At 47.1% G+C, this 22,892-nt stretch overlaps 2 long non-coding RNA genes across 2 annotated transcripts in view; one reads left to right on the top strand and one right to left on the bottom strand.

Annotated features, from left to right (window-relative positions):
- The window catches only part of LOC148436236 (uncharacterized), a 590,534-nt gene that overhangs the window by 346,116 nt on the left and 221,526 nt on the right, over positions 1-22,892 (bottom strand). The window lies entirely within an intron of this gene.
- The window catches only part of LOC148436238 (uncharacterized), a 50,676-nt gene continuing 33,214 nt past the window's right edge, over positions 5,431-22,892 (top strand). Inside the window, exon 1 of the long non-coding RNA XR_015876488.1 lies at positions 5,431-5,508. This is a non-coding gene — a long non-coding RNA (uncharacterized LOC148436238). The remainder of the gene's footprint in view (positions 5,509-22,892) is intronic.

The following is a 22,892-nucleotide window of genomic DNA, read 5'->3' as shown; positions in this document are numbered from 1 at the left end:
TTCCCCATGAGGCCATGGCCCTCTCTCAGGTGCACTATATTATGTCCCTATTTATCCTCAGCATCTCCTGGCCTCCCCTATCTCTTCCCTGGCCCTTCCCCATGAGGCCATGGCCCTCTCTCAGGTGCACTATATTATGTCCCTATTTATCCCCAGCATCTCCTGGCCTCATCTATCTCTCCCCAGGCCCTTCCCCATGAGGCCATGGCCCTCTCTCAGGTGCACTATATTATGTCCCTATTTATCCCCAGCATCTCCTGGCCTCCCCTATCTCTTCCCTGGCCCTTCCCCATGAGGCCATGGCCCTCTCTCAGGTGCACTATGTTATGTCCATATTTATCCCCAGCATCTCCTGGCCTCTCCTATCTCTTCCCTGGCCCTTCCCCATGAGGCCATGGCCATCTCTCAGGTGCACTATATTATGTCCCTATTTATCCCCAGCATCTCCTGGCCTCTCCTATCTATTCCCTGGCCCTTCCCCATGAGGCCATGGCCCTCTCTCAGGTGCACTATATTGTGTCCCTATTTATCCCCAGCATCTCCTGGCCTCCCCTATCTCTTCCCTGGCCCTTCCCCATGAGGCCATGGCCCTCTCTCAGGTGCACTATATTGTGTCCCTATTTATCCCCAGCATCTCCTGGCCTCCCCTATCTCTTCCCTGGCCCTTCCCCATGAGGCCATGGCCATCTCTCAGGTGCACTATATTATGTCCCTATTTATCCCCAGCATCTCCTGGCCTCATCTATCTCTCCCCAGGCCCTTCCCCATGAGGCCATGGCCCTCTCTCAGGTGCACTATATTATGTCCCTATTTATCCCCAGCATCTCCTGGCCTCCCCTATCTCTTCCCTGGCCCTTCCCCATGAGGCCATGGCCCTCTCTCAGGTGCACTATGTTATGTCCATATTTATCCCCAGCATCTCCTGGCCTCTCCTATCTCTTCCCTGGCCCTTCCCCATGAGGCCATGGCCATCTCTCAGGTGCACTATATTATGTCCCTATTTATCCCCAGCATCTCCTGGCCTCTCCTATCTATTCCCTGGCCCTTCCCCATGAGGCCATGGCCCTCTCTCAGGTGCACTATATTGTGTCCCTATTTATCCCCAGCATCTCCTGGCCTCCCCTATCTCTTCCCTGGCCCTTCCCCATGAGGCCATGGCCCTCTCTCAGGTGCACTATATTGTGTCCCTATTTATCCCCAGCATCTCCTGGCCTCCCCTATCTCTTCCCTGGCCCTTCCCCATGAGGCCATGGCCATCTCTCAGGTGCACTATATTATGTCCCTATTTATCCCCAGCATCTCCTGGCCTCCCCTATCTCTTCCCTGGCCCTTCCCCATGAGGCCATGGCCCTCAGGTGCTCTATATTATGTCCCTATTTATCCCCAGCATCTCCTGGCCTCCCCTATCTCTTCCCTGGCCCTTCCCCATGAGGCCATGGCCCTCTCTCAGGTGCACTATGTTATGTCCCTATTTATCCCCAGCATCTCCTGGCCTCCCCTATCTCTTCCCTGGCCCTTCCCCATGAAGCCATGGCCCTTTTTTGGGTGCATTATGTCCCTTTGAAAAATGAGGGGGGCGCCAATGCTCTTTCTGGCACAGGGCACCGAAAAGTCTAGTTACGGCTCTGATTGTACTATGATATACAATTGTTTTAATTATTATAATTGCATTACATTTATTTCCCTAGCATGCCTAGTGTTTTATTGTTTTCAAGTCATTTGCCCAAATCTTTAAATTCTGTTCATAGAATCCAACTGAACCAATGGGGTTTGAGCCAGGGACTCAAGATATTTTTTCTGCAACACTATACTGTATAGCCTATTTTAAAAAAAATGACACTTCTGATCTAGTTAGTAAATGCCATTGAAGAATCACACGTATCCTTTCCATTGCGGGCTGCGTTCTCAAGTCCTAAAAGTGCGCTCTGTATTTAAAATTTGAAGATGCTTATTTATCTTCGGTGGCTGTGGAGCCTGAAAAAGTATAAATTCCTTATCACAGTGACAGAAAAATTATTTTATCAGGGACATTTTCCAAATGTATTCCTATTGGGATTTCTGCTCTGATAAGTCGCTGTCCTGCTGAGTGCAAAACCCTGTGAACCGCTGTGGGTCTGATTCATTACAGATCGCAACTGAGATTGCAATAGCGATTACGCACGCAGTCTCGCTGCGATAGTATGCTAATCCATTGGACACCCACTTTACCTTACACACACAGGGGCGCCGAGAGGGGGGGGGGAGCGGGTACAGATTACCGGGGCCCGGGCTTCCTGAGGGGCCCGGCGGGGGCCCAGGTCCGGCGTCGCTACCCCTCCCTCACAGCAGCCCAGCACACAGTGGGCCTGATTCAGAGCCGGACGCTATTTGCGCTCGCTCGGTCAGAAAAAGGGGCCGGCTATTTAAATTGAGCGCTCGCTCTTTGCGGTCTGTTGACGCCTCTATGTCTGAGCGAGCGAACGAAACATGCGCTATTTTGTAAAGACGCCCCCTGGCCGCTCGCATCCTACGTCATCTCCGCTATTTATTAGATTAATCGGGAACATCGAAAGGCGTCTGAACTGCTCGCAGTGCTTGTGGTTGGATTTTCCTACCGCAATCATGCGAACAGTTCAGGCTAAGAGACAACCAAGTGACGTGGTCGATGACGCTGCTTTGTTAATTATGCACACCCTTAAAACGCCCGTTTTGACCGTTTGGCACGCCTGCGTTCGGATCTCCACTCCCCGTTTTCAAGCACCTTCCCCTGTTACCACCCACAAACGCCTCATCCTGTCACTCAAATTAGCAGGCACTCGCTATTTTGCGAGCGCTCGATTTCCGACCACAATGACTGGTTGGTGCATGCGCATTACAACCCATACGCAGTTGTGCGAATATCGCTCGGAGCGAACGAGCGGCCGCTTACGAGCGGCTCTGAATCAGGCCCTGCGTGTGCTGAGCTGCAGTCTCCTTTGCCTGTGGGGGGAGCGATCACACTGATCGCGCCCCCCCTGGCTTTGAGCAGGGCTGAGGGGGCCCAGAGCGCCCCCCCCCAGCACGAAGCAGCGCTGCAAATCTTTTTGGTTTTTTTTCGGGAAGGGGCGTGGCCACGCCTCCCCCAATTAGGCCACGCCCCCTATTACCCGAGCCCGCTGCTGCTCTTAGCGGGCCTGTACACACATCCGTAATCCTTAGCAAGACTGGGAAACTATCGGTAACAGTGAGTACCATCACAGCCTCACGCACACTTGCACAAGCTCTGACCTTACTCAGGAATTGCTAACTTCATTGTATGCTATGAGTACCCAGGCTGCGTATGGCACCACAGTGGATAATTTATGCACGCCCCTGCAACGGCGTTCAAGCACACTGGCACGCCATCGTTTCACTGACCACCCCCTCGTCACCTCCCACAAATGGCGCTCTTCCTGTCAATCACTCTGCGATGGGTCTGCGTAGTCACTACGATTGCAGTGGCTGGTTGGCGCACTGTGATGCATGCGCAGAATGCAACAGTCGGCCGATTACGTGCGTAATCGCAGTTTCCATCAGTAAAGGCGCGTACACACGTCATGATATTTTGAACGATTTAACTATAACGACGTCGTTATCGTTCACTCGTTCAAAAAAGGGAACGCCTACCGTCAGAAGCCGGCCCCACTGACATCACTAGTGATCACTAGTGATAGAGCCAAAATCACTCCTGGCCTTGCGGTTGAGAAACTCAACCGCAGGCTTCTGCTCGCAGTGGCGATGGTCGCGATGGTCAAGACCATCGCGACCATCATCCTGCACGCTCGTATATGCTGTGGGTGGTGACCCACAGCTATACGAGCGTCCAGGAGGACGCTCCATAATTATGGAGGTGGGCCCTGATTCAGAGCGAGCGCTCTGGTCAGAGCGTCCGGCTCTGAATCAGGGCCAATGTTCATTACACTTCAAAAAATAGTTCACTTTTTCAAAGGAAAAAACTGAACGAAAATCTTTAATGAAAATCGTTCACTAACAACATCGTTACGTGTGTACGCACCTTAATGAATCAGGCCCTGTGTTCTGTCACTGCAGTGTTCCCGCTCGTAAAATCATTGAGCGCAGGGATCCAAAGAGATCCCTCTTTGCACTCTAATGGTGCTTTCGGCGTACATCGGTATGCTCTGATTATGTCAATAGAGCAGTTGATATCTGTGATACAGTAGCAGCAATCTCAGAGATTGCTCTTTTTGTTGGTCTTCCCGCTGACACACAACTGTCAGTAATTTTAAAGTGGTGATCAAAAACGATTTATAGGGTGACAGGTCCTAGACTACAGAACTGAAGGGAACCCCAGGAAAACCAGCTACAGCATTACCTAAAATAAGTGAGTGCAGAAATTATGTGACAATGGGCTCAATGTACTAAAGGGGCCCATACACAAGCAACCGATTGTCGCATTCCTGCGATCCGTAGATGCCGGGTTGCAGGATCGGTGAAATCCAACACGTTTACATCATGATTTGTACATCGGTGAAATGTATAATTTCACCGATCCTCCGACGGATCGCAGAACATCGATGGCTGCCGGTCGGGGGCCTAAGGCCTTGGATTGAAATGAAGAGGACGGAGAAAAAAGTACCAACCAATCGGCTCCTGCCATTTTTAAAACACAGCCTGTAAAGTGACAGTTAGGAGCTGATTGGTTGGTACTTTTATCTCCATCCACTTTATTTCCCTCCAAGGCTTAGGGGGTCATTCAGACCCGCTCGTGAGCAAATGACGCTCGCTAGCGGGTCGATGTTTGCCGAATGCGCATGCGCACGATGGAGGGAGCTCCGTCGTGCGCATGCGCGAGACCCGGTGAGCGACAAGAAATACATCGCTCGGGGTCTCGCGCCAAAGGGGGCGTGCTGTCGATGGTGAGTGACAGCACGCTCCCTTTGGTGGGCGTGCTGGGGGCGTGGCTGCCAGACGGAGGCGTTCCCATGGGAACGCCTACCGTCTGAAGCCGGCCCCACTGACATCAGTAATGATGTCAGTGGGAGTGATTTTGGCTCTGATAGAGCCAAAATCACTCCTGGGCTTGCGGCAGCGAGACCCTACCGCAGGGTCTCGTCGCAAGCCCGATGGTCCTGATGGTCAAAGACCCACAGCCATGCGAGCGGCCAGGAGGCCGCTCCATTTTCAGGTAGGAGGGCACTGATTCAGAGCAAGCGCTCTGGTCAGAGCGTTCAGCTCTGAATCAGGCCCTTAGTACATCTACCCCAATGTCTCAATGAACTGCGAATGCTGCCGTATAAATAATGCATTTTTTTTTTTTCAAATTTGCTTTCAGCTGCAATAGATTTTAGGTGCACCTGACTAGGGTTCAAGCGCTGATTGCAGTCATTCATTCATTCCGCAAACCTGGAGCTCATGGCTGAGCAGGAAATGGAGCAGGTGGGCAGACAGCAATCAACCAATCAGAATATTAGAATCATCACTGAAAATTTTCTGCACAGCCAATTCTTTTGTGTCAGTGTGTAGGCAAGCCTGGCACCACCGGATAGTGAGGTACGGTTCCTGCTATACTGATGCGGCTACAAACATCTCTCTCTGAGCCAAAGTACACACGTCCAACTTGTCTAAATTGATCATTGGCTGGCAGAGGAGGCAAAGTGAGAGCGTTACATGAGATTTGGCTTAGTATGCTGCGCTAATGTATGTGTGTATGATGGAAGCTGTCTATTATCCGGCAAAGTGATGTGCGCACACCGTCCTCTGCTGGTGGATCCTCTGCACTGATAACACGTTGACGCTTATTTAACAGAATTGAGATCGCTTAAATCTGGTATGTGACGCACAGCGACCAATACGTTATGGCTGTCGTTATCCCCTGCAATTTAGCAAATCACTCATACCCCTTTTACACCAGAGCTAAAAACCTGGTTATTGCAGGGTGAACCCGGGTAGCTCCTTGGTGTAAAAGGGGACAGGGGTGGACCGTGTCGAGTGACCCGGCAATCTAACCCAGGTAACTTGCCGGGTTTAACACGGGAATGACCCGTGAAACCCTGCAGTGTAAACGGCGCGAACCGGGTCACGATGACCGGGAGCGCGCCGCATGCCGGCCAATTGTCCGGCTTCAGTGGTGCTTGGAGATGACATCATCTGCAAGCATCCACTTCCACGCCGGAAAGAGCTGGGTCACTGCAGACTCGGCTCCTGTGTGAACGGCGCCGACTCGGGAATATCCTTGGTCGGCGCCGGCTAAATTCTGGGTCTGATCCAGTTTGGAACCCTGTTCCATCCTCCTGGTCAGACCCAGAATTTACGTACAAATATTATTTATTTAGTAAGTTATTTTTATAGCGCACACATATTACACAGCGCTCTACAGAGACTATTTCAGTCAGTCCCATCAGTCCCTGCTCCAGTAGAGCTTGCAGTCTGTATTCCCTATCACATGGATACACATACACAATAGGGTTCATTTGTTTTTGTCACTATCCATTTACTTTAGCCATATTATCTAGTGTGGGAGGATACCAGAGCACCCGAATGAGAACATACAAATCCCACACAGATTGTGCCTTTTTCAGGAATTGAGCTCATGACCTCAGGGCTGTGAGGTAGTAATGCTAACCACTAATCAAACCATGCAGCAAATGAAAGCTATTGATTGATGATTGATTGGTTACAGCCTATTACCGCACATGGTACTATTTTATTAAATAAGCCCTTGGGGCATATTTATTAAAACGTGCAGCCAGGCCCAAAAAGAATAAGAATCCTTATCAACTCATATTGCAATAAAAAAATGTTTTCACTGAAATGTACCAATTGAAATCACCAGGATACGAACTACGCCATCTTGGCGATCCCCCACAGGCACTAGACGGCTACTGCGCGTGCGCGGCTCTCCTGATGCGCATGTGCGGCTTCCCAGCTGCGTATATACGCAAAGCGGAAAAGTCAACAAACAACTGTGGGACGTCTGCAACTCACCAGAGAGGGATTGTAAAGATCCCTCTCCGGCAGAGCAGCCCAGATGCAGGTACACTGGTATAAAGATGGCAACTCGTGCAAGATCCCCAAAGATTTGCTTTGCGGAACTTGTTAAACACCGTCCCCATAGAAAAGTATGAGGTCGGCTGCAGCAGGGGCTGGTGGGCGGAAAACACGAGGTATCTGTGATTTCTCCAGCTTTAATTATTGGTACATTAAGGGCCACTTAATTCTGCTCTTAAACCTGCAGAATCAGCAGTTTCCGCTTATATTAAGTGCAGGATTGATTAATAAATAGGCCCCATTGTCCATTATCTAAAAATATAGCTAAACATTAGTGAATCTCATAAACCAGAGATGAGGGGAACTATCTCTATGAATGGAAGCTCCATTTACTCCGAAGATTTGGTTATTACTGGGGTGGGTGTTGCAATGATCATTTTGCACAGTAAACCACCTGCTTCCAATTCATCTCCATTAACGTCAGTGTGTATTCCCCATCATACAATGCTGGAGATATAAAAAAAAAAATCCTCCATACATAGATCAAATTGCAGCTTAACCAAAAAGACATTATAATCTAATGACGGAGGTGAGCTGGGAGCAGAATTAGCTGAATTATCCTCCACTGGTTTCCTTCTTCCCATGTGCTCCATGAGAGATTGCCATCCCTCCCCTCCATAATTCCCAGCTGACCCCGAGTGTCACTCCCTCCGTTGGCTCTGAGCCATGACTGCAGCTTTTCCAGTCTTGCAGGATTACAGCAGAACTCCTGCAATGGGTTTCTAACCTTTCCCGCTGAACTTGTCGAATCTCATGGTAGCGCAGAGCATTGCTATTCCCTTTACAAACTCTTACATGCCTCATGTCACACTGCAAGACTCGCAGCTACTTCCCCTTTAATGGAGACACAAATGAGGGCAAATAGATAACATGTTGGGAGAGCCGTGCTCTGATGTTCAAAAGAACCAGGCAGCTAAGCGTTAGTTACCGCTGGGAACATTACTGTGCTTGACAGATCCCAATGGGAGCCACACTCCCGCCAGAGCCATGGTAAGAAATATAACGCTGATTAACTGCGGCTTGGGAGGAAAAATGCGCGTACGGTGGGTTCTCTGGTGACCAGACTATTGTACTACTTGCAGTATGGGGGTGGTCTTACAAAGACACTTTAAATGACAAATTTTGGTTCAAATCAAAAGGGTTAACACACAAAACCCAATGACCCCATAATGTGGAATTCAATTCATATGTGTCCTCATTTGCCTATAATTTTTACACTGTACAGCGCAAGATGTGTTGCGATACAGTGTAGTCCTGCAATCCACAATCCGCCATTGTTCTATCATATTGAAAGATCACCGGACTCTTATATAGTGCTCATTAAGTTGGCAACAGGACCCGCAGTTAAGGCTCCTACACACTTAACGATGTGCTCCATGAGCGATATTGTTAAGTGTTTCCCCTGCATTGCTGGGCTCAATGTCGTTAGCGATATCGTTCAGTGACGGCACCCTCCCTCATCCCCGTACTTGCAGAAGCTGATGATATCGTCAGGTTGCCCCTGCAAGTACGGGGAATGAAAGACATCGTTAACGATCCGCGGGAGCGCGCATCGTTAACGATGTCTTGCATGCACACTGGACAATATTGAATGCGATGAACAATAACGATATCATTCATATCGTCCATCTTATCGTCTAGTGTGTGTATGCGGCATTAGGAATAGCTATTGCCATTGTCACCGTTTTTTAGGAGAGTTACTAGCAGTTCGATTCCCACGATGTCATAGATCATTTATTAACAGTTACCAAAAAGGAATATTTTGAGCAATGATAGAAAACGTCATAGCTGAAATGTTTTCCTTTTCAACATCAACTCAATCCTAAGCATACGTTTCCCTGACAGGAATTAATCATGTTTAAAATAATGTTAGTGATATTGACGGAGTGAAACTGTTTATTTAGAAGCAAATGATAATAGTTTCAAAGGTCCAATAAATGAAAGCCATGAAAATGCTGGGACGCAATAAAGTCTCTCCGCACTGCACTCTACAAATCTGACACTATGAGGCCAATTTACTAAAGTGGGGTTTTCTACAAGTGGAGATGTTGCCCATAGCAACCAATCAGAGTCTACTTAACATTTACCTGGCACCTTATAGAGCAGGCCTGGCCTATGGCTCTCCAGCTGTTGTGAAACTACAAATCCCAGCATGCCTTGCCAGAGTTTTAGCATTCTCTAATAGCAAAACTGTGGCAAGGCCTGCTGGGACTTATAGTTTCACAACAGCTGGAGAGCTACAGGTTGGCCAGGCCTGTTATAGAGGATAATAGCTAGAATCTGATTGGTTGCTATGGGCAACATCTCCACTTCTAAAAACTCTCATTGATACCCCAATATGTGCAACTCAGAATACACCTGCAAAAACGCAGACTTGGGAGCGTTCTGCATGAACACAAAAAGTCATATTTTTATGTTTAACGCTATATCAGGCCCTGAATAAATATAATTTTTAATGAAGTGCACATATTATGTATCCTTGTAAATGCTATAGAAGGCAGGATAAATTAACACATATATGTGGGGTTTTCCAATAACCAAGTAGAAAACAGGGGGCAAAACAGCGGCTACAGTAAATATATATTTTTTTACTATTTTTGGAAACGCCTCCCAGTATTATCCGTATTGAATTGAAGGATGTTTATTCCAATGGGCTAAAATTAAAGGCAAGTTGGCTACAATTACTAACGCATTGTGAATACAGAACTACAAAAAATAAGAATATTTACCAGGGTTGCCTACCCTCCCGATTCGGGCGGGAGCCTCCCGATAAACGGGTGCAGCTCCCGCCCCCCCGGAAAGGCAGGTAAGCCTCCCGCCTGCCGCCAATCCCCCGACCCCACCTCCGAATTACCTGATAAACCCCCGCAGCGGGGGGGCCGCTGACGCGATTCGCGTCATTTTGGCCCCGCCCCCTGCTTCGCAATGCCCTTTTCCCCTGCATTGTGTAGCGGGGGCGGGGCTAAAATGACGCGATCGCGTGACCCCACCCCGCAAACCGCCCTCACCTCGTTTGGACCCGCCCCCTTTTGCCGACCACACCCCCTGTTCTGGCGATCTGGCTGCTCCCTCCCGGAAGGAGCAGCCAGATTGTCAGCAAGTATGATATTTACCAATATGCAGAGTTTATGCATCTCTGTGACCAGACCACTCCTATCCGTAAGCGTAAAAATGTGACCTTATACACCTTTGCTGCAGTCACGCTAAAAAGCCCCTCTTGGCGCAACAGGTTCCGTGAAACCCTGCTAGCACGAGGTGTTTTCTTAATGTCTTTTTTTGTCGGAAATTCATCTTACGGACGGATTCACCCATAGTTTTATTTACCTCTCCGGAGTCCCACGTCGGCGCGGGGGTCCTGCGCTGTAAAATTGACTGGAAAATGGCCGCTGCGGCCATTTTTCTGTCACTTGCGCATGCGCAGTACAGGGAAAATGGCCGCAGTGACCTGCGTATATTCTATAGACTCTGGGCGCATTCTAGTGCCCAGAGTCTATAACTCTGGCGCTGGCCGCGCACAGCTCAGTGTGCTGCCGGCCGCCGGGCAGAGAGGAGGGGGCCGTGTCGGAGACTGCACACGGGCCCCCTCCTCTCTACAAATGCCCCTGATTCGCCGCTTTTCATTTTCGCCAGTTCTGGAATTGAATTAGGTGAAAAGCGGGGACGCGCATGGAAAGATTCCGACTCTGAAACAGGCGAATGAGGCGGAAAGTCTGAGAGGCAAAAAGACCGTCACTTTTCGCGGCTAATTGAATCCGGCCCTAAGTCACAATGTGCTGACTAATGTGATATGTGACACTTGTATATCTGTGTGCGACTGAGGCCCGTATTCAATTAGAGGCGAAAAGTCAGAAAAGTTTCGCCTGTCCGACTACTTTTCGCCTCCTTCACTTGTTTCAGAGGCAAAAATTTTCCGCACAAGTCCCTGCTTTTCTCCCTGTTCAATTCCTAAACAGTTGAAAACGGGAAGCGACGAATGCGGAACAGGCGGAAAGTACTGTCAGAATTGGGGATATCAGTCTGTACCCCAAAAAAGATGCATTAACATAGGGAATCAATGTAGCTGTGTACTGATAGCCTTAATAAAAGTGTTTGGGGTACTTAAGTTGTTTAAATTGCTTTTTTTTAGCGTCTTTGCAAAGTGGTGAAGAATGGCGTAACGCAATATTTTTTTGGTGAAAATTATTAGTCCAGTCAAATTTGTGGTACTTGCAAATGGGTGCTAGCATATTATTATAGGGGTATTCAATATGAAACGTAAACTTCGCTGTCGAAGTTTACGTTTCATATTGGAGTTTTTACCTGCGTTAAAGTATCGGGCCGCGCCCGCTTGTCCCCGTATTCAATATGAAAGTAACGAAAATGGGAGACTCCGAAGTTGGATTTGCGTAAAAGTTACGAATTTTTCCTTAAAAAAATTGTAGGACCCCCCTAAAGTTGTAAAAACATGGGGGATCAATATGGGTACCCCCGTTTTAGCCTGTAATTGAAAGTCGGGGATTTAAATAGCCGCAGCAGGTGTTTTTTCCCGACATTGAAGAAGTGATGCAGAAGAGCACTTAGGTTATTTTTTTCGTTTTTTTAAGTGGTCCCATCAAATTTGGGGTACATGAAAATGGGTACTAGCATATTTTTAAGTCCCTAAAGTAAGTAAGTTTTTAAAAATTCTGCATTTGTGCACCTGCCGCTATAATTCTATTCTAGAAAACATCTGCCGCATACTTGCAGAATAGCCCTGAACCTATTTCCCTATTGTTAAAAAAAAATTTCCCATTTTTTTTTTCACCCCAATTTTTAAATACATTTTTTGGGGTGTCCCTATTTTTTTTTAAAAACTTTTTTTGACACAGTTCTTTTTTAAATGTCATTCCCAGGGGTGCAGGCTTTTTTTTTTTTTAACCCTGCACCCCTAAACCCCAATTCTGCACTTTTTTTCGACACCTATTCAATGGTGAAAAGTTATCCCCGCTTTTTATCAAAGACTTTTCGAACCTGCGATAAGTCTTTGAAATTGAATACGGTGTAAAAGTCAAACCTACGATAATGACGTCGAAAGTGCGATATTAACGCAAAAACGATGTTTTCGCTCCCATATTGAATACCCCTATATTTCTCTAAAGTGAACTTTTAAAAAACGTCAAAAATGCACCTGCGGCATACACCTGCCCCATCCTTGCAGATCCCCAAGAGGTCTATTTAGTTCATATACAGTGTCAGAAGCACACAGATATACAGGTGTCACATATCACATTACTCAGCACAGTCTCCCATATACAGACTCAGGAGCACACAGATATACAGGTGTCACATATCACATTACTCAGCGCAGTCTCCCATATACAGACTCAGGAGCACACAGATATACAGGTGTCACATATCACATTACTCAGCGCAGTCTCCTATATATAGACTCAGGAGCACACAGATATACAGGTGTCACATATCACATTACTCAGCGCAGTCTCCCATATACAGACTCAGGAGCACACAGATATACAGGTGTCACATATCACATTACTCAGCGCAGTCTCCCATATACAGACTCAGGAGCACACAGATATACAAGTGTCACCTATCACATTACTCCCATATACAGACTCAGGAGCACACAGATATACAGGTGTCACATATCACATTACTCAGCGCAGTCTCCCATATACAGACTCAGGAGCACACAGATATACAGGTGTCACCTATCACATTACTCAGCGCAGTCTCCCATATACAGACTCAGGAGCACACAGATATACAGGTGTCACCTATCACATTACTCAGCGCAGTCTCCCATATACAGACTCAGGAGCACACAGATATACAAGTGTCACCTATCACATTACTCAGCGCAGTCTCCCATATACAGACTCAGGAGCACACAGATATACAGGTGTCACATATCACATCACTCAGCGCAGTCTCCCATATACAGACTCAGGAGCACACAGATATACAGGTGTCACATATCACATCACTCAGCGCAGTCTCCATATACAGACTCAGGAGCACACAGATATACAGGTGTCACATATCACATTACTCAGCACAGTCTCCCATATACAGACTCAGGAGCACACAGATATACAGGTGTCACATATCACATTACTCAGCGCAGTCTCCATATACAGACTCAGGAGCACACATATATACAGGTGTCACATATCACATTACTCAGCGCAGTCTCCATATACAGACTCAGGAGCACACAGATATACAGGTGTCACATATCACATTACTCAGCGCAGTCTCCATATACAGACTCAGGAGCACACATATATACAAGTGTCACCTATCACATTACTCAGCGCAGTCTCCCATATACAGACTCAGGAGCACACAGATATACAGGTGTCACATATCACATCACTCAGCGCAGTCTCCCATATACAGACTCAGGAGCACACAGATATACAGGTGTCACATATCACATTACTCAGCGCAGTCTCCATATACAGACTCAGGAGCACACAGATATACAGGTGTCACATATCACATTACTCAGCACAGTCTCCCATATACAGACTCAGGAGCACACAGATATACAGGTGTCACATATCACATTACTCAGCGCAGTCTCCATATACAGACTCAGGAGCACACATATATACAGGTGTCACATATCACATTACTCAGCGCAGTCTCCATATACAGACTCAGGAGCACACATATATACAGGTGTCACATATCACATTACTCAGCGCAGTCTCCATATACAGACTCAGGAGCACACATATATACAGGTGTCACATATCACATTACTCAGCGCGGTCTCCTATATACAGACTCAGGAGCACACAGATATACAGGTGTCACATATCACATTACTCAGCGCAGTCTCCCATATACAGACTCAGGAGCACACAGATATACAGGTGTCACATATCACATTACTCAGCGCAGTCTCCCATATACAGACTCAGGAGCACACAGATATACAGGTGTCACATATCACATTACTCAGCGCAGTCTTCCATATACAGACTCAGGAGCACACAGATATACAGGTGTCACATATCACATTACTCAGCACAGTCTCCCATATACAGACTCAGGAGCACACAGATATACAGGTGTCACATATCACATTACTCAGCGCAGTCTCCCATATACAGACTCAGGAGCACACAGATATACAGGTGTCACATATCACATTACTCAGCGCAGTCTCTCATATACAGACTCAGGAGCACACAGATATACAGGTGTCACATATCACATTACTCAGCGCAGTCTCCCATATACAGACTCAGGAGCACACAGATATACAGGTGTCACATATCACATTACTCAGCGCAGTCTTCCATATACAGACTCAGGAGCACACAGATATACAGGTGTCACATATCACATTACTCAGCGCAGTCTCCCATATACAGACTCAGGAGCACACAGATATACAGGTGTCACATATCACATTACTCAGCGCAGTCTCCCATATACAGACTCAGGAGCACACAGATATACAGGTGTCACATATCACATTACTCAGCGCAGTCTTCCATATACAGACTCAGGAGCACACAGATATACAGGTGTCACATATCACATTACTCAGCGCAGTCTCCTATATACAGACTCAGGTGCACACAGATATACAGGTGTCACATATCACATTACTCAGCACAGTCTCCCATATACAGACTCAGGAGCACACAGATATACAGGTGTCACATATCACATTACTCAGCGCAGTCTCTCATATACAGACTCAGGAGCACACAGATATACAGGTGTCACATATCACATTACTCAGCGCAGTCTCCTATATACAGACTCAGGAGCACACAGATATACAGGTGTCACATATCACATTACTCAGCGCAGTCTCCCATATACAGACTCAGGAGCACACAGATATACAGGTGTCACCTATCACATTACTCAGCGCAGTCTGCTGGTGCATCCTAGTTGCATCGCATTGCGACCTAGAAGCATTTTCATCAAAAAAGACGCCCTGCGCTCGCAGAATCTCCCGGGACCTGGCGGCTCACTCATGCCTGGCAAGTCGTGCTGTGTGGCATATTGAGGTTAGATGTACAGATGATTCCTGATACATCTTTGCTGCGTACTCAGCAAATTGCGCCACGCATGGTACGAGGCGTGTGCCTGCTTGCAGATACGCGCAGTGCGTTCGCACCTGCACCACCATAGGAATGCATGATGCGATCGCAGTGCACTCCATAGCGTATGCTGCTGCAGGTAATTGCACGGTAATCGTAATGCGTGCGCACGTTTATATGGCGATCAGCAAAGGTGTAGCAGGACACATCTGTAACTTTGTAGTTGCCGTCATTACCTTTGCGTACTTACTCTAGCCCTATAGTAGGAGCAAAAGCTCCATTTGTAAACAGGCAGAATTACCTGTATGCGCAACTCTGAATAATCCGCCATTGCAGTGACCCACCCTTACTTTATTTAGCCTATATGCCAACACCGTGTTACAGTACCAGCCACTTATGCTTCTTCAGTCACAAGTGCAGATGCGACTGTTCCACACAACTCTGCGCTGACCGTACTTGCGTGCGCTGTGCAGCTTAGCATTCACAGTGCGAATATATATATGCAAAATTCGTCCACAGAACCGACTTGCGATTAGTTCCTCATCAGCCCCTTGATGAGAAAAGGTGAAATTGGTCTGGTCATAAGGGGCAAAACATGTGAAAGGGTTAAACAAAAACAATCAAATGAGCTATCTTGACCTTTGACCTCACTAGAACACCTTTTTATCAGGTTAACCTCTCATTTGTAGCTGCCCCTGTCTAGTGCAGAAAGTCACATATGTATAAACAGTTTACCTAACTGCACATCATGGCCTGTAACACGGCATCATTTTGCTGGTGACCATGAAAAGAGATATTTTTGGATATTCACTAAACACAGCTTAATGGAACAGGGACAGGTACAAAGAATTCCGTTAATAACTTACTTTCTAGATCTTTGCAGACTGATAATTGCAGCCATTCCCAGGGCTTAAAGAATAATTGAACATTGAACCCTATTTACAATCCGATGATGAGTTCTATGGGGTCTGCCAAATTGCTCAAGCTTCTAAGCATTCCGGATCTCAGGGCCTGTTTCAGAGCCGCTCGTAAGCAGCCGCTCGTTCGTTCCGAACGATGTTCGCACAACTGCGCATGCGTACGGATTGTAATACACATGCGCGAACCAGTCATTGCGGCCGAAAATCGTGTGCTCGCTAAATAGCGAATGCCTGCTATTTTGAGTGACAGAATGAGGCGTTTGTGGGTGGCAACAGGGGAAGGTGCTTGAAAATGGGGAGTGGAGATCCGAACGCAGGCGTGCCAAAAGGTCAAAACGGGTGTTTAATGGGTGTGCATAATTAACAAAGTAGCGTCATTGCCCACGTCACCTGGTTGTTTTAAAGTTAGAACTGCTCGCATGATTGTGGTAGGAAAAACCAACCACAAGAATAGCGAGCAGTTCATACGCCGTCCGATGTACTCAATTAATCTAATATATAGCGGACATGATGTATGATGTGAGCGGCCAGGGGGCGTTTTTTCAAAATTACGTTCGCATGTTTCGTTCGCTCGTTCAGACATAGAGGCGTGAACAGACCTCAAAGAGCGAACGGTTAATTTAATTAGCCAGCCCCTTTTTCTGGACGAGCGAGCGCAAATAGCGTCCGGCTCTGAATCAGGCCCTCAGGCCCCCTAGCGCCGTCTTTAGGTGAAGTTAAAAATTGTAGCCTATGTGCTACATTTCCTGAAATTTTCACAGTAATACCCCTTTTACACCAGAGCAAAAACCTGGGTTATTGCTGGTTCTACCCGGGTCGCAGCTCAGTGTAAAAGGCTCCCTGAAAAATAACTCGGGTCAAGTGACCCGGCAATCCAACCCAGGTAGCTACCAGGGTCATACCCTGGATGGACCTGAGTAATGGTGCAGTTTAAACAGTGCAACCCAGGTTATCCGACCTGGGTCATGCCTAAAATGAGCTGATTGGTGGCTGTGGAGCAGTCACCTCCCACTTTTTATGACCTCACAAGTTGAGCAGGGAAGAGTGTGAACGGGGCTGATATGAGAATAACCCAGATCGATGGTGCTGTGTAAACGGTGTCGGACCTGGGTTGGAACCATGTCTGAAGACCCAGGTTGGACCCGGGTTTTTTGTGGAACAGAGGTATAACTGACACTGGCACATGACGCAGGCCGGGTACCATCTCGGAAATAAAGTTATAGCGAAATCACTTTACTGTCTTCTTCGGGTTCTGCTCTTACCGGACCCCATGTGCCTGCAAGAAAAAACGTGCAATAAATTCAAGGGGATGAGAAATAGCCCCCTATGCTTTAAATAAGTAGAGAGACACAGAGGGATGCAACGAAGAGATTGCCCCTTGACACTGATGGCACACATATAAACGTCACTATGCCTCTGTAGTGCTTATGTCTCTGAGGATCACAGGGAGGCTGACATGCCTCCCACCCCATCCATGGTGATGAAAGCCAATTTTAACAAGTTGTCTTTGGAAGTAGATTCAAAGCTCTTCATTTACTCCAGGGCTACACTTTAGAGAGTACACCTAATGAACGAGGGAGAAATGAAATGCCAAGAGGAGGCCCATAGCTTGGTGCAGTTAGATGATCCACATGCCCTGTAATGTGAAAGCAGCGCCTGCCTTCAGTCAGGGGAGACCTCTCCGAAGAATTTGGTTCAATTTTAGATGCCACAGGGCAGCAGGCAAGACAGAGGAGGGGGGAGTAATCTAATCGTATTAATCATGGCTTTCTGATCTCAACACATCGCATCTGTAGCTTACACTCCCCTAGGAAAGGTGCTAAACTGACAAGAACATAGTCCAATTCGGTAGAGTATATATAATCATAAACCAGACTACATCCAGGCTTACAGCCAGGCATTCCGTACAGTACTTGGCAGCTTGTTGACCTGGGAGGAGACGCAACTCAACACATTACATAAAAAGTCCCTCTTTGACTGTATAAGTTGTGGCCCCTCCATTTGAGGAGATAAATGGCCTTATGCGTTCTGGACTGTAGGCCCCCTGATTCGGAGACGTACGCTGTAGCACAGCCTCAAGATCGGTATCAACGGCTGCTCACACATGCCCAATCCGATGAGCGCACATCAGTAACGCGACCGTGTCCAGTTTTCCGATAGTAGTTGCGGCTCCTCAACACAGTGTAGTAACAAATGCTGGAGTTACAGTACCCAATCTGTACACAATATAATACACCAAGGAAGTGTCTGGACAGTCTTATTAGTAAACATGAACGTTGCATTTACCCTGTGCTGTCATAAATACAAAATAAAAGTACAAACTAATTTAAGAGCAATCATTCGTTGTCTTCCCCTTTTAAACGTCAAATCAGAATACTCCTAACTGATGGAGTCCAAATGCAAATATCACATAAGTAGTGCAGATAGGAGTCAGTGATGTCATTTAATATAAAGACCAAACTAACGATTTATATAATATCGGTGGGAGGAGAACAGATGCAATCAGCCAATCAGAAGCCGCTGCTGAAAATAATCCTCATCAATGCATATTGGGGGTCATGCAGACCCACTCGCGAGCGGCAGTACGCTCGCAAGTGGGTCGATGTTCCCCACTGCGCATGCGCACGACGGAGGGAGCTCCGTCATGCACATGCGCGAGACCCAGGGAGCGACGGGCTTTCCATCGCTCCGGGTCTCGCACCAAAGGGGGCGTGCTGTCGATGTTGATTGACAGCACGCCCCCTTTGGTGGGCGTGCCGGGTGCGTGGCGGCCAGATGGAGGCGTTCCCATGGGAACGCCTACCGTCTGAAGCCGGCCCCACTGACATCACTTGTGATGTCAGTGGGAGTGATTTTGGCTCTGATAGAGCCAAAATCACTCCAGGGCTTGTGGCAGGGAGACCCTACCGCAGGGTCTCCATCGCAAGTCTGATGGTCGCGATGATCAAGACCATCGCGACCATCTTTTTGGCCGCTCGCATATGCTGTGGGTGGTCAGCCACAGCTATGCGAGCGGCCAGGAGGCCGCTCCATTTTCATGGAGGAGGGCCCTGATTCAGAGCCCATTGTGCACTATTGTTTGAGCACCCGCGAATGGTACTCATGCTGACAAGTGCCCATGCGTCTCTCTCTAGGTCAGACTCACACGTTCATGCAAACATGTCCTTACTGTACTCATTTACTCGTGCATGCACCTTCCCTCCTCCAATCTGTCTATTTAATCGTAAGGAGTCATATGCGCTAGATGCAAGCAAATCTGCATATACAATAGGCGTAAACATAAGAAAGTTTTGTGCACATGGGACAGTACAGTTCTGCACTTACACACGCAAACAACAACCAAACACCAGCCCCCATGGGGGGTCTCTATTGGCACTGGGGGTGGGGGTGTAATACCCTAATAAATACATTTGACCCTGGAGCATGGAAGGATTTTAATATACCTAAAAAATTACACCGGTCACTGGTGGAGGAGGAGAGAGCATGGGGAGTTACAAATCTGGGGAACTATTACCTCTAGGGAGCTGGGGGTAGTGTTAATCGAGACCAGTTGCCACTGGGAAGGGTCTATTGCCAATGGGGGTGGGAGGTAATTTTTACAATGGGAGCCTATGGACACCCCCTAGACATATATATATTTTTCAATAAAATATTTTAATTCATTTTTAAAAAATATGTATTTAACTTAATTTTTAAAAAGTTGAAAATTTTTGAGGGCCACTTTGTCAAAAAACTAAAAAAACATCAGTTTAGTACTGTACTGTAGTTAATAAAAAAAAAATAGTGTCAAAAGCCATTAACATTGACTAGAGATCTATGGAATATTCCATGTATTATTACTATGTAATAAAAAAAAGATAAATATGGAGTTTTTTAACCATTTAAATGTTTTTAATTTTCTATTTTTGTGTATTTTTTTAAAGAATTTTTTGTTTTCAAACATGACATTTTAAAACACAATTCCTATCTGTTTCACTGCTCATCCAGCAGACACCGAGAGACACGGTGCCATATTATCAGCGCCTCCGACACACAGACCCGGCAACCACTGAGAACACGGAGATACAGCAATCACCATGGAAACTTCATCATTTTCTCCTTGAGTAACTGAGCAAATAGTCCCATAAAAGCCATTGTTTATACTGGCATGAAAATAAAACCTGTCTACTTTGAAGCCCCCCCACCCCATCCTTTTTTTTTTTTTTATTTTTATTTTTTTTTTTATTTATTTCCCCAGTGCTTCCTGCAAAATGCTATTGAATTATCTGGCTGGGAAACTGTTAAACTGTCAATGCCGCTTTATTTAAGCATATTTTCTTTATTTAAAAGCTCTAGAGCCGATACAGTGCCGTGTGATGCATACAGAACAGTTGGTAAGGTGCCAAATGACTGGGCTGCACGCGCCAATTGAGTCTCTGTTTTATTTATGAACACCGATCTGCAAATCTTTTATTTGTGGTTCACGCTGAATAAAAAAAAAGAAGAAAGTTCTGTAAGAAGTTTAGAGGGTGAAAAACTTATTATTTTTATTTTTTTTATTCATTTTAAAATTATTTTTACAGAAATGTCTGCCCCCCCAAATTTTTATATTAAACAATGAATACAGTACTTTAAGGATCCCACCAGTCACTTCATCCCCTTAAGCAGATGTGAGCCGCAGGCCGCTGTGATGTCATTAGCTCCTAGTAAACAGATAGGCTTCGTTCTCATTCATTGGTGCAACCACTAATGGCTGCCTACAGGGGCCCGGGTACTGCCAAGGAAGAGATGCCATGTAAGCAAACACTGTGTGGGCACAAATCTTCAGGGGCACACACCAGTACTGATGCACAGTCCTGTTAAAGAGATGCAGCCATACCCCAAAACTGCTATAGCCACACCTCCGCGGAACGCCTCCCTCTTAAGGCCAAAGTCTGACATTATTAATAGACCTCATTCACCTGCAATAAGCTGATCTTTTTCTACTTGCACTTACCTGCTTAGCGCAAACCACACTACACTAATTTACCTCTTCATTTCCGAAGCTGCTTGAAAGCAGGCAAATTCCAAAAGTATTTGAAAAACAGGTTGTAAAAGAAAGGAATACAGGAAAAAGCAATGGTATATCACAATAACGGCGCAAAAAGCGATATCTTCGGCCGGATGTAACATATGGGACATGCAGGAACACGGGCTCCGAAAAGGAGACTGATCCTGCGATGTCTCCGGAGATCTGCCGGCCAGCGCAGGGGGTGGTGCGCATACACCATCCCATGGACAGCACATGCACAGCTGCCATAGCCAGGGAGGGTTCCGGCGGATCCCTCCGCCGGCTAATAGTGTGTGGTGCAGCCCATAGGCTACAGCGGCTGACGTCATCTTTCAGATGGCGTCAGCTACGGATGCCAATATCTGGGATGCATCGCATTCCGTATATTGGTAAATTTGGCAGCATCGCTTCCCCCATAGAAACCTATAGGGGAGACGGCTGCCAGCGATAACGGAGGGGATCACAGCAGGTATTGGAGATATCTGCTACGGTCCCTCCTTAATATATCAGGGGGATACTTAGAATTTGAGGTAAACCCCCCAAAACAGGTGTTTTCGTGGATCTTACCTCAAATACATTTTGACAAATGGGCCCCTTTGTCTTTTATTGTGAATATTATTATGTTATGTGAATTTTTAGGGGGAAATTTTAATCCCTAAGTGAAGTGTTTTATCAAGACTTTTGTAATCTACTTTTATCTAATTATCTGTGTGTTTTATGATGAATAATTAGGTCCATATATATACTGGTCGTAGTAATGTCTTTTTTTTTTATAAATACTGACGGTTGATATTGGAATATGGGGGATCATTCAGACCCGTTCGCGAGCAAAGGACGCTCGCAAACGGGTCGATGTTGCCCCACTGCGCATGCGCACGACGGAGGGAGCTCCGTCGTGCGCATGTGCGAGAGCCGGACTGCGACAGCCAAGCTGTCGCTCCAGCACGCCCACCAAAGGGGGCGTGCTGTCAATCAACATCGACAGCACGCCCCCTTTGGTGGGCGTGCCGGGGGCATGCCTGCCAGACGGAGGCGTTCCCATGGGAACGCCTACCGTCTGAAGCCTGCCCCACTGACATCACTAGTGATGTCAGTGGGAGTGATTTTGGCTCTGATAGAGCCAAAATCACTCCAGGGCTTGCGGCAGCGAGACCCTACCGCAGGGTCTCTGTCGCAAGCCCGATGGTTGCGATGGTCAAGACCATCGCGACCATCATCATGGACGCTCGCTATAGCTGTGGTTGGTAACCAACAGCTATGCGAGCGTCCATGAGGACGCTCCAAAAAAAGGTAGGAGGGCCCTGATTCAGAGCGAGCGCTCTGGTCAGAGCGTTCAGCACTGAATCAGGCCCAATGTGTATTTGGTAATATACCATGTATATATGATTTGGCACAGCAGAGTTAGCGCCGTTATTGTGATGTACCATTGCTTTTTTCTGACTTCTCTCCCATTGGGGTAAATCTAGGGGTAGCCCTATATCACATTGGGCTTGCTAAAAACTCCAGGAAGCGCGAGCAAAAATCCTCTAACAAATTTCCTTGTAAAAGAATACAGTTTAATCTGCTGGGAATATTTAGTCAACAAATTGGATACACTGGGCGGGTTGCATGACGAACACCGCAAAGGTCAACTCTCTCGGTAAGAGCGGCCCTTTGCAATGGAGGGACCTCCGGGTCTATGACCCAGAAGCCCCTGTGGAGTCCTTCATCACGTGCGCAGAAGGACGCGTGTGCCGCAGGGGGTGCTGGGAGGGATCCTATCAGATCCCTCTCTTAGCACTCTCCTTATAGAAGCCCATAGGCCTCTATAGGGTAATGCCGTCAGGATGATGGCGTTACCCACAGCAACCAAGCCCCAGAGCACTTCACATTCCGGGGATTGGTGTG

The sequence above is a fragment of the Taudactylus pleione genome, unplaced genomic scaffold, assembly GCF_031769625.1.
Source record: "Taudactylus pleione unplaced genomic scaffold, aTauple2 ptg001880l, whole genome shotgun sequence".
Taxonomy (NCBI): domain Eukaryota; kingdom Metazoa; phylum Chordata; class Amphibia; order Anura; family Myobatrachidae; genus Taudactylus; species Taudactylus pleione.
The sequence above is the reverse complement of the archived record's forward strand: the minus strand, read 5'-3'. Positions and strand labels throughout refer to the sequence as shown.